We start from the raw sequence: 15,473 nt of genomic DNA on the forward strand, positions 1-15,473 counted from the left end.
ATGAAGAGACATTTTACTGAAGAGGCTATAGGGATGTTAAATAAGCACATGAAAAGATGTTCATCCTTCCAGGCAGAACCAGCATCTTCCAGTATTCGCCAAAATGACCCACCCAAAGGGAAAAAGCTGAAGCACCAGCTGTATGTTCTCTAGGCCTTTCAGAAAACATGGAGTTGTTCCTTTGGCCACACGCATGTGCATCTACAAGAAAGGTAACATTGTAGACATTAGGGGAATGGGCACTGTTTAAAAAGGAATGCCCCACAAACGTTACCCTGCAAAACTGGAGGAGTGGACAGTGTCACCCAGCATGCTGTTGGCATTGTTGCAAACAAACAAGGTAAGGGCCAGATTCTTGCATATTGAGCATATTAATCACTCTAAGAGCTGAGATAGCTTCCTGAAATATGTGAAGGAAAATGATCAGAAAAAGAAGGAAGCCAAAGACAAAGGTATTTGGATTCAACTGAAGTTCCAGCCTGCTCCACACAGAGAAGCACGCCTTGTGAGAACCAGTGGAAAGGAGCCTGCGCTGCTGGAACGCATTCTCTATAAATTCATGGCATAATAGGTTTTTAAAAAAAATAAAAGACCTCTGGACTGTAAAAAAAAGAAAAGAAAAGAAAAATGTTTGTCACCACTAGCCATTAAAAAATGCAAATACTAAGACTTCAGGACTACAACGAGATACCACTACGTGGCTATCAAAATGGCTAAAATAAAAAATAGTGACAATACTGGATGCTGGCAAGGATGGAGAGAAAGTGGATCTCTCATATATCAGTGATGGGAATGTAAAGTGATATAGCCATTCTGGAAAATGCTTTGGTAGTTTCTTTTTTGTTCCTTTGAGGAAGATTAGCCCTGAACTAACATCTGCTGCCAATCCTCCTCTTTTTGCTGAAGAAGACTGGCCCTGAGCTAACATCCGTGACCATCTTCCTCTACTTTATATGTGGGACGCCTACCACAGCATGGCTTGACATGTGGTGTGTAGTTCCACACCCAGGACTGGAACTGGTGAACCCTGGGCCGCCAAAGTAGAACATGCAAACTTAACCACTGTGCCACCGGGCCAGCCCCTGGCAGGTTCTTATAAAATTAAACATGCAACTATTGTTCAATCCAGCAATTGCCCTTATGGACACATCTTGGAGAAATTAAAACTTATGTTCATATAAAAACCTGTACAGAATTGTTCCTAGCAGCTTTATTCATAACAACCAAAAACTGTAATTGACCCAGATGCCTTTCAACAGATGAATGGCTAAACAAACTGTAGTACATCCATACCATGGGATACTACTCAGCAATAAAAACAGTGAACTAATGATACATGTAACAACTTGGATGGATCTCAAGGGCATTTATGCTGAGTGAAAAAAAGCCAGTCTCAAAAGTTCACATTATGTATGATTCCATTTATATAACATTCTTTTTTTTTTTATAAATTGGCACCTGAGCTAACATCTGTTGCCAATCTTCTTGTTTTTCTTCTCTCCAAAGCCCCCCAATACATAGTTGTATATTCTAGTTGCAGGTCCTTCTGGCTCTGCTATGTGGGATGCCACCTCAGCGTGGCCTGACGAGTGGTGTCATGCCGGCGCCTAGGATCCAAACCAGCAAAACCCTGGGCCGCGAAGTAGAGCGCGCAAACTTAACCCCTCGGCCACAGGGCCGGCCCCCTATATAACATTCTAGAAATGACAAAATTACAGAGATGGAAACAGATGAGTGGTTGTTGGGGGTTAGGGATGCTGTAGGGGAGGGTGTTGGGTGTGGCCGTAATGCAGTAGCATGAGGAAGCTTCTTTGTGGTGATGGCATAGTTCTGTATCTTAATCGTGGTGGTGGTTACGTAAAGCTACACACGTGATAAAATTGCATAGAGCTATATACACACATTGTACTGATGTCAATGTCCTGGTTTTGATATTATCAAATAGTTACATAAGATATAACTATTGGGGGAAACTGGGTGAAGAGTACAAAGGACATCCTATACTATTTTTGCAATTTCTTTTTTTTTTTTTTTGCAGGCAAGTATTTCCCTGAGCTGATATCTGTTGCCAATCTTCCTTTTTTTTTTGGCTTGAGGAAGATTAGCCCTGAGCTAACATCTGTGCCAGTCTTCTTCCACGTTATATGTGGGTCACCACAACAGCATGGCTGATGAGTGGTGAAGGTCGGCACCTGGGCTCTAAACCCGTGAACCCAGGCCACCAAAGTGGAGCATGCTGAACCTAACCACTACGCCACAGGGCCAGCCCCATCTTCTAGTTCTTCCAGATAAGCTGCCACCACAGCATGGCAATTGATAGATGGGTGGTGTGGTTTCACGACCAGAAGTGAACCTGGGCAGCTGAAGCAGTGAGAGTGCTGAACCTTAACTGCTAGACCATCAGGGCTGGCTCTGCAATTTCTTGTGAATCTGTAATTATCTCAAAATAAATTTTTTAAAAAGATATAAGGATTGGAAAGGAAGAAATAAAATATCATTACTTGCAGGTACATAGAAAACTAAAGAGGGGCCGGCCCAGTGGTGGAGCAGTTAAGTTCACTTGTTCTGCTTTGGTGGCCCAGGGTACACCGGTTTGGATCCCAGGTGAAGACCTATGTACTGCTTGTCAAGCCATGCTGTGGCAGGCGTCCCACATATAACAAGTAGAGGAAGATGGGCACGGATGTTAGCTCAGGGCCAGGCTTCCTCAGCAAAAAAGAGGAGGATTAGCAGCAACTGTTAGCTCAGGGCTGATCTTCCTCAAAAAGAAAAAGAAAAAAGAAAACTGAAGAATCTAAAAATTAATAAAAGAATTTAGCAATGTTGCCAGATATAAGCTCAATAAACAAAGACATTTGCATTTTTCTTATTGACAACAAAATGGGATAGAAAACACATTTTTAGAGAAGATATCATTTGCAATAGTAACAAAAAAGATAATTAAGAATAAATGTCAGAAAATAAAAAGTTGTAAAACTTTTGAAGTCACTAAAATTCTAAATAAATGGACAGATGTGTCAAACATGTTCATAGATAAGAAGACTCAACGGTATAAAGATGTCAGTTCTCTCCAAACTGCAGTAGCAGCAAACCATTTATTTCTTGCCCCCATCACATGAGGGCTGCAGACTGCCTGTAGCCATACTGGGCTCTACATGATTCCATGTGTCTTCTCATCCTGGGATCCCAGCTGAAGCAGCAGCCACTCTCTGGGGCATGACAGTCTCATGGAGAAGAGTAAAAGCTCAAGCAGTGAGCACTAAAGCACGCAACACATTTAAAGCTTCTGCTCCAACATGCCTTGGTCAAGGCAAGTCACACAAACCCCAAACCAGCGGGGCAGAGGAGTCTACAACCACTATAGGAAAGCATGGCAAAGGTGGGACGGGAACAAATAATTGTGAATGAATAATACAATCTGCCACAATTCCAAATCAAAACCCCAAATTTTTCATGAAGCCTGTCAAGCTGCAACTTGACATCCTTATGAAGAAGAAAAAGAAGTAAGTCAGGGTAGGACTTCGCATGATCAGAAGCCAAGATTTAATATAAAACCACAAATTTCCAGGCTGTATGGTACTAGCACAGGGATAGGCAAATGGAACAAAATGGAGAACCTATAACAGACCCATACATACATGGAAACCATTATAAGATAGCTCTGGTATTGTAAATGACAGAAGTGAATTTCAGATGGAATGTGGACTTAAATGTGAAAGGCAAAACTTTAAAACTTTTAGAAGAAAATATGGGAGAATATTTTTATATCCTCAGGGTCAGGAAGGATTTCTCAAAACACATGAAACAGGGCAAAAGATATGACCAATTAAGAAAAGAGAAAACGGGGCTGGCCCCGTGACCGAGTGGTTAAGTTCGCACGCTCCGCTGCAGGCGGCCCAGTGTTTCGTTGGTTCGAATCCTGGGCGCGGACATGGCACTGCTCATCAAGCCACGCTGAGGCAGCGTCCCACATGCCACAACTAGAAAGACCCACAATGAAGAATATACAGCTATGTGCCGGGGGGGCTTTGGGGAGAAAAAGGGAAAAAATAAAATCTTTAAAAAAAAAAGGAAAAGAGAAAACAAGAATAGTTACTAAACATAAAAGATGCTCAATTGTACTGGTAATTGGGGAACTACAGATCACGATCATAAGAAAATTCACACCTCCAAAAAAAACAAGTAGTGGCAAGATGTGGACCAAGGGGACTTTCATACACTGCTGATGAGAATAAAAACTGGTATGACTGGTTTAGAAAACAATTTGGCATTACCTAGTAAATTCGAACAGACTCATACTTCAGACCCAACAAGTCCACTTCCAAGTCTACTACGTATTCTAAAAATTCTTGCACACATGCATTAGGAGAAATACTTAAGAATGTTCATAGCAACATTGTTTGCAACAGCAAAAACTAGAGCCAGCTCAATGTCCTAAAGTAAACCAGGTAAATAAATCGTGGTATCTTTTTACAGTGAAACACTACCTAACAGAGAAATTGACTAGCTGATTCAGAAACAGAATGCTGAGCGAAAAAAGCAAGGGGCACAGGAATCACGCAGAATGATTCCATTTACAAAAAGTTCAAAAACAGGCAAAGCGGAATAATGTAGTATTTCGAGAGACGTATATATATTTGTGATAAGAAAATTACTAACAGAAAATTCAGGATGGTGGCTTCCTCTGGAGGAGGAAGATATGATCACGGAGGGACACATGGAAGATTTCTTGAATAGAGGCCTTAGCAAGGGCAGTTTCAGGGAGTGGCAGGGCTAGAAGCCAGAGTGGTGGGCTGAAGGATGAATCGAAGTTAAGGACATGAAAGATAGCTAGTGCAGTCAACTCATTAAAGAAATGTTGCTGCAAATAGAAGAGGATTATATTCTCACAAAGCAATGAAAATTATTGGCAGAGCAGACTTCTTTCTCATGAGACAGAAGGAGCAGGTAGTGGGGTAGGTAGATGAGGCTGGCTGCGATGGAGCCGAGCAGAGGGGCAAGAACAGAACTGCAGGCTGGGGGGCCGGCCCAGTGGTGCAGTGGTTAAGTTCGCACATTCTGCTTCATCGGCGGGGGCTTCGCCATTTCAGATCCTGGGTGTGGACATGGCACTGCTTCGCAAGCCATGCTGTGGTCAGCGTCCCACATATAAAGTAGAGGAAGATGGGCACGGATGTTAGCTCAGGGCCAACCTTCCTCAGCAAAAAGAGGACTGCCAGCAGATGTTAGCTCAGGGCTAATCTTCCTCAAAAGAAAAAAAAAGAACTGCAGGCTGGGAGCCGTCCCTCATACAGAGGGAGGTTTAGAAATCTCCTTTCATTAGTTGCCCAAAGACTGTGTGCTCACTTGGAGATGAGCAAGCAAGATCTCCAGGCGGATCACCCACTGCCTGCTTTGGCTCTCATGAGGCCTCCTGCCAGGAATTCCCATTAATCAAGGTCTGGGAACAACTGCAGACCAGGCAGCTCCCAGGAGCAGTCACATGTCTTACTGGCTGGCTTGGGCTTTCTGTTCCTTTCAGCAGAATTAATGGGATGACTCTGACTGCCCACAAATGTAACCTAAAACTCCATCTCATTATGACTTTATGGTGATGTTACAAAAGCTTCCCAAAGGAATGGAGTGCTCTGTATTTTTGTAGACAGTTTGTCCAAGGGACTAGCTAGGAAAACTCCCTAATCCGGAAAAGAAAAAGAAAGAAATGACCAGGTTGAAAGGTCACGTGTACATACCTTGACTTCAGGGGTTCCGCTAGAACTCAATGGTGACCTGCCTGGAGAGAAATTCAGAGCTACTGATGGGCAGGGAAAGGAAATGTGCTCTCCTAACAGCTCTAGTTGGGGAGTGACAGGGACAGAGAACACATCTAAAGAAGGTCCAAGGACACTCAGAAGAGAGGTTTCACACGCTGCCAAGTAAAGCTGCTGCTATGACTACGGGGTTGGGGGAAGTTCCGAAGTAGTAGAGGAAAATACTTACCCCTCCCTGGTGGGTAGGAGTTGTGTGGATTTCTCCTGCCTCACGCTCCCTGAAGGACAGAGGGAGACAAATATCTTAAGAAAATGGAGGAAATCATCATGTTTGTTTTCCCCCGGAAAGCAGGCCTATTTCAGAGGGGATAAGAAGAATCAGGTTCAAAATAGGCTTGTCCCATACCTCAGACAAGACTGTAATTCCATTCTAGGGTTCTGCCTCCCTCTCCAGCTCCCCGTGTTTGGAAAGCAAATACCTGTCATGCTTCTTCAAAAGGTTGAAGGGGTCCCATTCATTCACACATTCATTCAACCACAATTTATTCAGGGTTTGCTACGTTTAGGCAGCTCTTCTAGATACTGAAAAAGTAACTGTGAAAAACAGACAAAAACAGACTGAGGTAATGGTAGGTAAAGTGTGATTTGAATATAGGAGTTAAGAAAGCTCAATGCTTTTTTTGCCTGTTTTATATGAGATAGTTCCGACATGCTAACAGACAAGGTGTTCAGAATAAAGGCTTCCTTGCCCTTCTCCAGCTCTTAATGAATCCGGATCATTCATCATTGTTGTTCAGCTTCCACTGAGCCAACAGTTAAGTGAACTAGGAATATATTGAAATATCCACTTGGCCACAGGTTGAGGGATGGTTTCTTCTCCTAATTCCCCTCTCCTTTCAATAAACCTCGTGGCAACTCCCGTGCGGAAAACCTCACCCCACTGCACCCGCTTTCCTCCCACTGTTCAGAAGGAGGCCTCTCCGGTGGCCGCAGAACCGGCAGCGGCCCCAGCTGGGCGACTAAGGACCGCCCCCGGGCCTCGGGGGCCGCGTCTCCCCCCGGCCCCCGCCGTACCCCGGCCGGCCGCTGCGGGGCGCTGCGGCCCCAGGTTCGGAGGCGCGGGCGGGGCGGGGCGGAGGCCCTGCGGGCGGCGGGCGCGGCGGCGCGGCCACAGGTAACCTGCGGGAGCGGGGCGCGCAGCCTGCGAGGGGCGGCTGGAGGCGGCGGCGCTGCGCGGCGCCGAGGCCCTGGGGCCGCCGGAGCCAGCGGGAGCGCGTGCCCATCATCTCCCCTCGCCCCCCACCCTGTCGCCGGCATCGGTCCCTGCGGCGCGGACGTCCGGCGCGGGAGAGAAAGGTACCGTGCGCCCTCGCCGGGTCCCTTCGCGACCCCTCTTCATCCGAGGGCGGGCGCCCTCCACTCCCAGGGCGGGAGGCACTGATCCGGGGAGCACGATGTCGGGGGTGGGGCGCTGCGCCCTGGCGCCCCCAGATCGCTGTCTGCGTGGAGAGGAGTCCCACACCGAGCGCGTTGCCCCCTTTCCTGCGGCCTCCGGGAGAGCCGGGGCGGGAGGGGCGAATTCCTGGGGCAGCTCCCTTAGCGCTTTGCCTCTGTTGCCTCCTAGGATATAGCACTTTGGGCGGGGGGCAGAGAACTTTCTCATCTTTGCTTGCCCTCCTCCTCTTTCTCCAGTGAGCTCAAAGAGTTTGAGGAAAGTGGTGTTTGGGGGGCGGGGGTCCGCCGGTATTTCTCCGGGACGCAGTGGCTGTTGGTCTTCGGGCGTAAAGGAGGGTCCCCTCTGGTCGCCCAGCGTTGCCCGCCGTCCCCGGGCCTGCAGGCCGGCCTCAGAGTGACCGGGCTGGGCTCAGGCGCGCCAGCGGTCCGCCCCCCTCCCCTCGACCCCGCGAGCACTGCAGGGGTGCAGGCGCGGGGGGCGGGGGCCGTGCTCGTGCTCCTGCCCCGGGGAGATCGCTCAGGCTGGAATTAAGCTCGGGAAAGAGTCAGCCAGTGGCATCTCCCGGGCCCGAGGAAGCGAGCACGTTGTTGGGTTTGAGTTCAGGCATCGTCTTACCGACACTTGTCTTGGGAATTTCAGTGTGGTGCTTCCGGTAGAATTGAGGGGCGGGAGGGGAAGTGGACTATTACTTGTGACCCGAGAGGGGCTTAAGTTTCCTAAAGCTGGTCATTTTGTTCTCCCTGAAGCGTAGTGAGATGGTTCAAGTGGTGGTTAAAGACCCGTTTGGGGTCATGGCATCCGTTTGATGCCACCACTTGTTAGGTGTGTGACTTCGGAAAACCTTCTTTAAACTTTAGTTTTTAGAACTGTAAACTTGGTGTATATACATAACCTGGTGGCATTGTTGTGGAAATGATGCAAGTAAAGTGCTTGGCACAGTGCTCTTGAACGTTAGGCATCCTCTCTGTGAACCTGTTGGATGATTGTATTCATTCATGTTTAGGTAATGTCTGTCAGGCCAGCGTAAGTGGGAAGAACTTGGGCAACAAAGACACACACATCTGGTCCACGATGATCCAACGTTGTACTGATTGTCTCTGAGAGGGTTTCCCATCCTTAAAATAGCGATAGCAACCTGTTGTTCTTGCACATAATAGGTGTGACTACATGTTTACCTTACTTCTAACAGCTCAAGCAGGTGCTTAGCATATGGTAAACAAATGATTTTTTAAGAATTAGGGATACAAATTAAAATTGGAAGAGTTTTCTGCTCTCTAGGTCATAAGTGGGGAGGAGAGAAGGGAGAAGAGGAATAAAAGAGACCAGAAAACAGATAGTAGTTGCACATTGTTGGGAGGTATAAACCAAGTGTGATAAAGAAATGCTAATTTGTTAACTCCTTGGTTGTCAGTGGTAGTACTAAAAATTAACCTTATCTTCCCACTTAAACCCATCAGCCTCTCCAGAGCCCCTCCAGCTAAGCACATAAAAGCTGCCAGATTGTGATCCAACTCAGCTTAGAGACAAGGCACACTTCCAACTCCCAAGGCCCTCCCTTGTAGAAATTCTGGTGCTGCTGCTGTGAAATACACGTTCAGAAAGTAAAAACCTTAGAGCCACCGTTGAAAGAATAAGAAAGAACCCAAACCCAAGTCCATCCCTCCGCTGAAGAGCTAGAGCGTCCCCAGGGCCTTGGAGCCCCCAGTACTCCTCCCTTTGGCATTCCACTCACTTCTCCTTCTTCCTCCAAGCAATCAATAGTCTGGATTTTGTGTTAGTTTTCCCCTCACTTTTCACACTTAATATCTTAGATGAAAAACTCTGTGGAAGGGAAGTTTCCAAACAAGCATTTCCACAATAACCTGGAGCGTTCTTATTCAACTTAAAAGCAGGGTATTGGGAGTAAGATGCAAACCACAAAAAAGCCAAAAAAATCAAAGTGCTGGGATGGGGGAGTCTCTCTCTCAAGCTCCCCCCCGACCCCCCTGGCCCTGTTTCCTTTGGCACCAGCTCGGCGGGTGTGTTCTGTCTGTGTAGGGGAGGCCCAGTCTCTTCCAATGTAGCTTGGAGGCTATAATTTTAAAAGCTTTGCTTGAGTCCCTAAGAACTGGGAAAACAGTAATTAGCCTGCTTGTATTTTAGAAGTTTTTTTTTTTTTTTAATACAAATTACCCTGGGGACATTGTATGGGGTTTGAAGGATTAAGCCAACTGAGAGTGACCCTTAAAAACAGTTTTAACCCAAATTCTTCTTTTCCTGGTTATGGTGTTTGTGTTATGAACGTGATGTTATGATGTTTTAAGTTATTTCTTCAGGGTCACACAGCTCTCCTCAGTAAACGTTGCACAATGTTATCACTCCTTGGTTATGGCAAAGATTCCTGAACATGGTTCATGGCACCCTTAGTGTCTTCAGTAATTTAAGGAGTTAGTAGTAGCTAGGTTAAAACAAGGTAATTAGAATTTACGTCCTAACAACATAAAAGGTGTTTGAAAAAATTAGTACACATAAACTGAGAGAAAATGTATTTTTGTATCATTCTTAAATAATCACAGTTACAAACGGGATATGTGTGCCTTTACCACTTCTCACATCTTGGGATCGGATTGGATATACCACTCTCATTTCCTGTTCTGTGGTAATTTTCTGTAGCACTTGCTTTTTATCACAGCAACTGCTGAAAACCTATGTGTTTTCAAAGATATGATGTCATTGGTAGGAATGTCGTGGGATCTAATGTTGAAGCTGTGGACTACCCCACTTTGTAGGTTCAGCAGTGTCCAGCTGCTGAATGATTTATCATTTTTCAAATAGCAAACTCTAGTGTACTATTGTGGCACTTTATGGTTTTTTAGACCATTTTTGGAATGCATCTTTTCATTTGACAGCGTGAGTCCTGGTTTGCGGAGGAGGTCATTACTGATGGGAGGGAGAAGCCCTGAGTCTGGACCAGTGGACTTTTGATTTCAGGAGGAAGGTACTTTGTCTTTTGTCTTGGGAAGTTTGGGCATGGGTTACAGGCCTGAAAATGTTTCAAATAGGATGTAATTTATGCATATACTTGCAGCCCAGAGGCAGGTAATCTTCCCAGATGAAACAGTCTTATTAAACTGCAGAGGGTCAGATGATTATTCCTATCAATAAATGGTACTTGTTAACCCTCCAGTGAAAGGCTGACTTGAGTAATGACGTCACATGTGGCGATTGTGGTGCCTCCCTTTCTCCCCTTGTCCTGTTCATTGTCCAGACCCCAAGCCTAAGCTACGTCCTGGTGATATTTTAACAGTTTCTCAGAATACACTCAATAGTGATATTTCCCTGATGTAGTGGTTGATTTTTATTGCTCCTTTCTTCAGTCACTTATCGTTGGGAAGTCTATACAGAACCGTAGGTGATGCTTCCAAGTTCACGTAAATAACGATGGATACAATTTTTATCTTATTTGGTTCCTTATATTGAGGGGTTTTTTCCCTCCATAAAATTAGAACATTTGTGTGAATGGGAGAAACTATTTGATTCTTCTTAACTAATTGTTCCCTTTTTTCCCTTTGATGCCTGTCTGTAAATTATCAGCATTATTTTTATTTAACTTATTGCTCCTTTTTAAAAAAATAAGAATTTCAAATATTTCCCTGGGTTAGACTGAGTGTATTTAATACTCGACATTTCTTGGTTTTAGGGTATAAAATAGAAAACTACATTGTAGATGATAAAACGTGGATTAGAATGAATTAGTTTCCTCTTTTTGTCTGCAACTCTTTTACTTAAAAGAAAACTGAGAGTCAGAGAGTTTGAGCATTCATTTAACCTTTAGTATCTGATATTCTAGGCACAAAGCACTTTGGGAAATGCTTGACTTTCAGTATTTTCATATAAAACTAGGGAAGTGTGTGTAAGGATTAAAACATTTTGTTTTTTTAAAGATTTTATTTTTCCTTTTTCTCCCCAAAGCCCTTCGGTACATAGTTGTGTATTTTTAGTTGTGGATCCTTCTAGTTGTGGCATGTGGGACGCTGCCTCATCATGGCCTGATGAGCGGTGCCATGTCGCACCCAGGATCCAAACCAGCGAAACCCTGGGCCACCGAAGCAGAGTGTTCGAACTTAACTGCTTGGCCACGGGGCTGGCCCCAGGATTAAAACATGTAATTTAAATTTGAGAGTTTATTGGTAGCGGAATGAACTTAATTTCTACATCACTCATTTGTCCTTAGTTCAAGAATGGAGATTATGGGAAATATTTCTGTCCATGATAGTAAAAAACATTCTTAAAAGAAAAATAGTAAATTTAATGGAGATATCAGCAAATAGTAACCACGGATGGAGAAGTAGCCCAAAGTAGACTAATCTTAATAGTTAAACAGGAACAGCAAGGCTATTTTTTGTTTGTGTAAGGGACATATGCTTTGAGAATTGTTTCTAAAATGAATAGATACAAAAGAAATAAGGTTGATTTGCCTTACTGATATTAAGTAGATAAAAGGTGAATATAGAACTTAGTTCTCTTGAGGTTGTGACCTTTCGCACATGAGCATTAGGAACCCTGCTCTGCATCATCTTGTCGGATTGGATGACGAGCGGGAGATGGAGGAGCCCCTCCGGGGGCCCTGGGGAGGGTGGAAGGACACCAGATGGACAACGCGAAACTTGGGGTAGTCCTGGCCACCAATTCGCTTTGGAGCTTTAGACAATTTCTCAGAGCCTCAGTTTTCTCTTTAGCGAATAAGGGGACCAGACCAAAATATTTATTTTCAAAATATGTAGTTCTGGGGGCTGGCCCCGTGGCCGAGTGGTTAAGTTTGCGCGCTCCGCTGCAGGCGGCCCAGTGTTTCGTTGGTTCGAATCCTGGGCGCGGACATGGCACTGCTCATCAAACCACGCTGAGGCAGCGTCCCACATACCACAACTAGAAGGACTCACAACGCAGAATATACAACTATGCTCTGGGGGGCTTTGGGGAGAAAAAGGAAAAAATAATATTTAAAAAAAAAATGTAGTTCTGTAAAATTATACATATTCACAGTGTAAAAACACTCTTGTTCTTCCACACTTTTGGAGATAGGTGCCCTTGAATCAACCTGATGGTCTGTGGACCAAAGAGAACTAATGAGATTGTTAACCTGATGTAACTGATGATTTCCTTTTATTATGAACATCAGTAGCCTACTGCGTGGTGTTAAGACTCTGTATGCGTGTATTCACATTCTAGAGTATAAACAAAAGTACTGTTTTATTCTAGAACTGGATTCCAAGGTCAGAAAATTTGTATTCTTATTTCAGAATTAGCGTTTTCAGTTTTTTTAAAATGTCTGCATTTTACTCTGACTCTAGCAAAGTCCCCTGGGAATCTGATATAGACGGAAATTGCCTCTTGGTGGTGAGTTTTAGGAGTATTGGGGGTTTTTCCCCTCTGCATCTTTATGGGAATTTTAAAGACTTCTTGCAGTGAACGTAAATTAAGTTTGTAATCAGAAAAATAAATCAGGTAAAAACTTTGTGAATTATGCAAGAAAATTCAATATTGGTCAAATATATTTTTAAAAAAAATACTTTGTTCCCATAGTGGAACTATTTAGATGTTCTAGTTACTAAAATATCTGCTTAATGAGAGGTAAAAATGTAATGATATGAAATGGACCTATTTTATCATGCTTATATGATAGTGGTTTGAATTTATTCTCAGGGGTAAAAAATAAACCAAATCGTGAACAATCAACTTGGAAAATTACAGTTCAGATTTTTCACAAAACTGAAAGTTGCTTCTCTCTTTTTTGGCAGGGATAACGTGTCTCATGCCAGTTTTTAAGCTTATTTTTTAGCTAGAAAATGCCAAGTGGACTACAAGCCCCAGCATGAAATTCTGCAGTTGATCCAGTTTAGTTAGAATGCTGAGGTGCCCTGTAGACTATGTTATATTGTGCCAAATGTAGTGTACAGTATCCAAGTACCGGAGAGCACACTTCTTGAGTGTGTGTGTATGGATGCGTTTGGGTGTCCCAGGCATGCCCTGTGAGTACTGGGTTTGGTTAAGAGGTGTGGGCTTCTGGGGCTGGCCTGGTGGCGCAGCGGTTAAGTTTGCATGTTCTGCTTTGGTGGCCCGGGGTTCGCCACTTGGGATCCCGGGTGTGGATATGGCACCGCTTGGCAAGCCATGCTGTGGCAGGCGTCCCACATGTAAAGTAGAGGAAGGTGGGCACAGATGTTAGCTCAGGGCCAGCCTTCCTCAGCAAAAAAGAGGATTGGCAGCAGATTTAGCTCAGGGCTAATCTTCCTCAAAAAAAAAAAAGGTGTGGGCTTCAAAGCTGGTCTGACGGGGTTTGACCCCTGGCTCTGCCACCTATTGATTGTAAAAGTTTTGTCTATTTACTTAACCTCTTTATGCCTCAGTTTCCTAATCTGTAAAACGGGGATTTGAAACAGTTCTGTACCCTGATTGTGGTGGTGGTTACACAAATCAATCTATGTGATAAAATTCATGGAACTACAAACATACACACACACACATGCACGTGCACACAGTGAGCACATGGAAAAAGTGAAATCCAAATAAAGTCTATGGCTTAGTTAATAGTATCATACCAGTCCCAGTTTCCTTGTTTTGATCATTGTACTGTGGTTATGTAAGATATTATCATTGGGAGATAGGTTACACGGGAGCTCTCTGTACTGCTTTTTTATTGTGATAAAATATACATAACCTAAAATTTACCACTTTAATAATTTTTAAGTATGCACTTCAGTGGCATTATTACGCTCACATTGTTGTGCAGTTGTCACCACCATCTGTCTCCAGAACTCTTCATTACCCTGAACTGAAGCTCTGAACCCGCTAAAGAGTAACTCCCCAATCCCCTCCCCCAGCCCCTGCTAACACTGTTCTGCTTTCTTAGTCTATCAGTTTGACTGCTCTAGATGACTCCCATAAGGAGAATCACACTATATTTGTTATTTTGTGACTGGCTTATTTCACTTAGCATGATATCTTTGAGGCTGGTGTACTATTTTTGCAGCTTCTATGTGAGACTCATATTATTTCAAAATAAGTTTTAGAAAAGTAAAAAAAACCCAAATCCATTGATAGTGCCCCACTGCTGGACTGCACCGAGGCACAGAGGTTAGGGACAGTGTGGGGTGGCCAGAAAAGCTGAGGAGTGACATTACCTCTCTTTCCCTCCTCTCCCTCATCCCCAGTCATAGGAGAGGAGATGCAAGAAATAACTGTGTTCTCTCTTGCATGGGGAAGTGACTGCATTACTTACTAGAAGGTTCCTATACCAACCTGAGGAGCAGCTATTAAATCTCCCGCTAAAATAGAAAGTCTTCACCTGGGGTTCACTGGTTGGCTACAGATGCTCTAAGAGCTCCCAGAATTTAGGTATAAGTTTTTAAGTGGATGCTCATATGTATATTTGAGAGGGAAGACATTTCATAGCTTTCATCAGATTCTCGAGTGGTTCACTAACCCAAACGTGGTTGGTAAGCACTACAAGAAAATGTTGTTTGCAGAGCTCTACCCACCCCACAGCAAGCTCCTTCACTCGGGTATCTTAGCCCTTTTCAGTTCTCTGCTCTATCTTTCTCCTCACCAGCCTTCAGAGGCTTGCTTTCTGCACAAACCTGGGATAAGCCTGAGCAGTTCTCTTCCCTCAGAGCCTCCAGCCATCCCCCTGCATCCCACAGACTCTGGAACCCATTGCTCAAGGGCCAGAGGAGCCCCGGAGAGAACCGCCTTGGAGTCCCCAGTGGTGCAGATGTGGAAGCAAAGTCTCTGTCCTGGACTCAGCCCCACGACGGCCACGTCTCCCCCCGCCCTTTTTAGGCTCCAGGAAAAGGGGAAGGAAATAATACTTGAGGCACACAGCTATGGAACAGACTCATGAAGTGGTACTGAATGACCAGAGTTCAATAAATTCTGCCTTGGGGAATGCAGATTTAATTTTAAGATCTTCTGGTTTATACTTTATGTTTTAAATGTATTGTAAATATATGGTGCAATATGTTTTACCTCGTGTAGCATCCAGTGATTTAGGTGAGTTATTGCATTGACATTGTTATAAAAGGATGTTAAGGATCAGAATTTATTTAAGAAATAGAGCTCTCCAGTCGTTCAGACTTTTTTTTCCCCTGAGAAGATTGGCCCTGAGCTAATATGTGTTGCCAATCTTCCTCTTTTTGTTTGTGAGCTGCTGCCACAGCATGGCCACTGACAAATGAGTGGTGTAGGTCTGCTCCCAGGACCCGAACCTGGGCCGCTGAAGTGGAGCACAC

At 44.5% G+C, this 15,473-nt stretch overlaps 1 protein-coding gene and 1 pseudogene across 32 annotated transcripts in view; both read left to right on the forward strand.

The window, feature by feature from the left end:
* The first annotated feature begins 100 nt into the window (after positions 1-100).
* LOC100629626 (large ribosomal subunit protein eL21-like) lies at positions 101-568 on the forward strand (annotated as a pseudogene).
* A 6,322-nt stretch (positions 569-6,890) lies between these two features.
* ANKRD6 (ankyrin repeat domain 6) overlaps positions 6,891-15,473 on the forward strand; it is a 193,671-nt gene continuing 185,088 nt past the window's right edge. For 11 of the 32 annotated variants that reach the window (XM_070225290.1, XM_070225292.1, XM_070225311.1 and 8 more), the window contains exon 1: positions 6,903-7,106. The gene's annotated coding sequence lies outside the window, so the exon portion shown is untranslated. Of the gene's footprint in view, positions 7,107-10,094; positions 10,184-15,473 lie in introns of all 32 variants that reach the window. The other 21 variants (XM_070225280.1, XM_070225286.1, XM_070225305.1 and 18 more) reach the window with 5 other exon arrangements.

The sequence above is a fragment of the Equus caballus genome, chromosome 10 (assembly GCF_041296265.1).
Source record: "Equus caballus isolate H_3958 breed thoroughbred chromosome 10, TB-T2T, whole genome shotgun sequence".
Taxonomy (NCBI): Eukaryota; Metazoa; Chordata; class Mammalia; order Perissodactyla; family Equidae; genus Equus; species Equus caballus.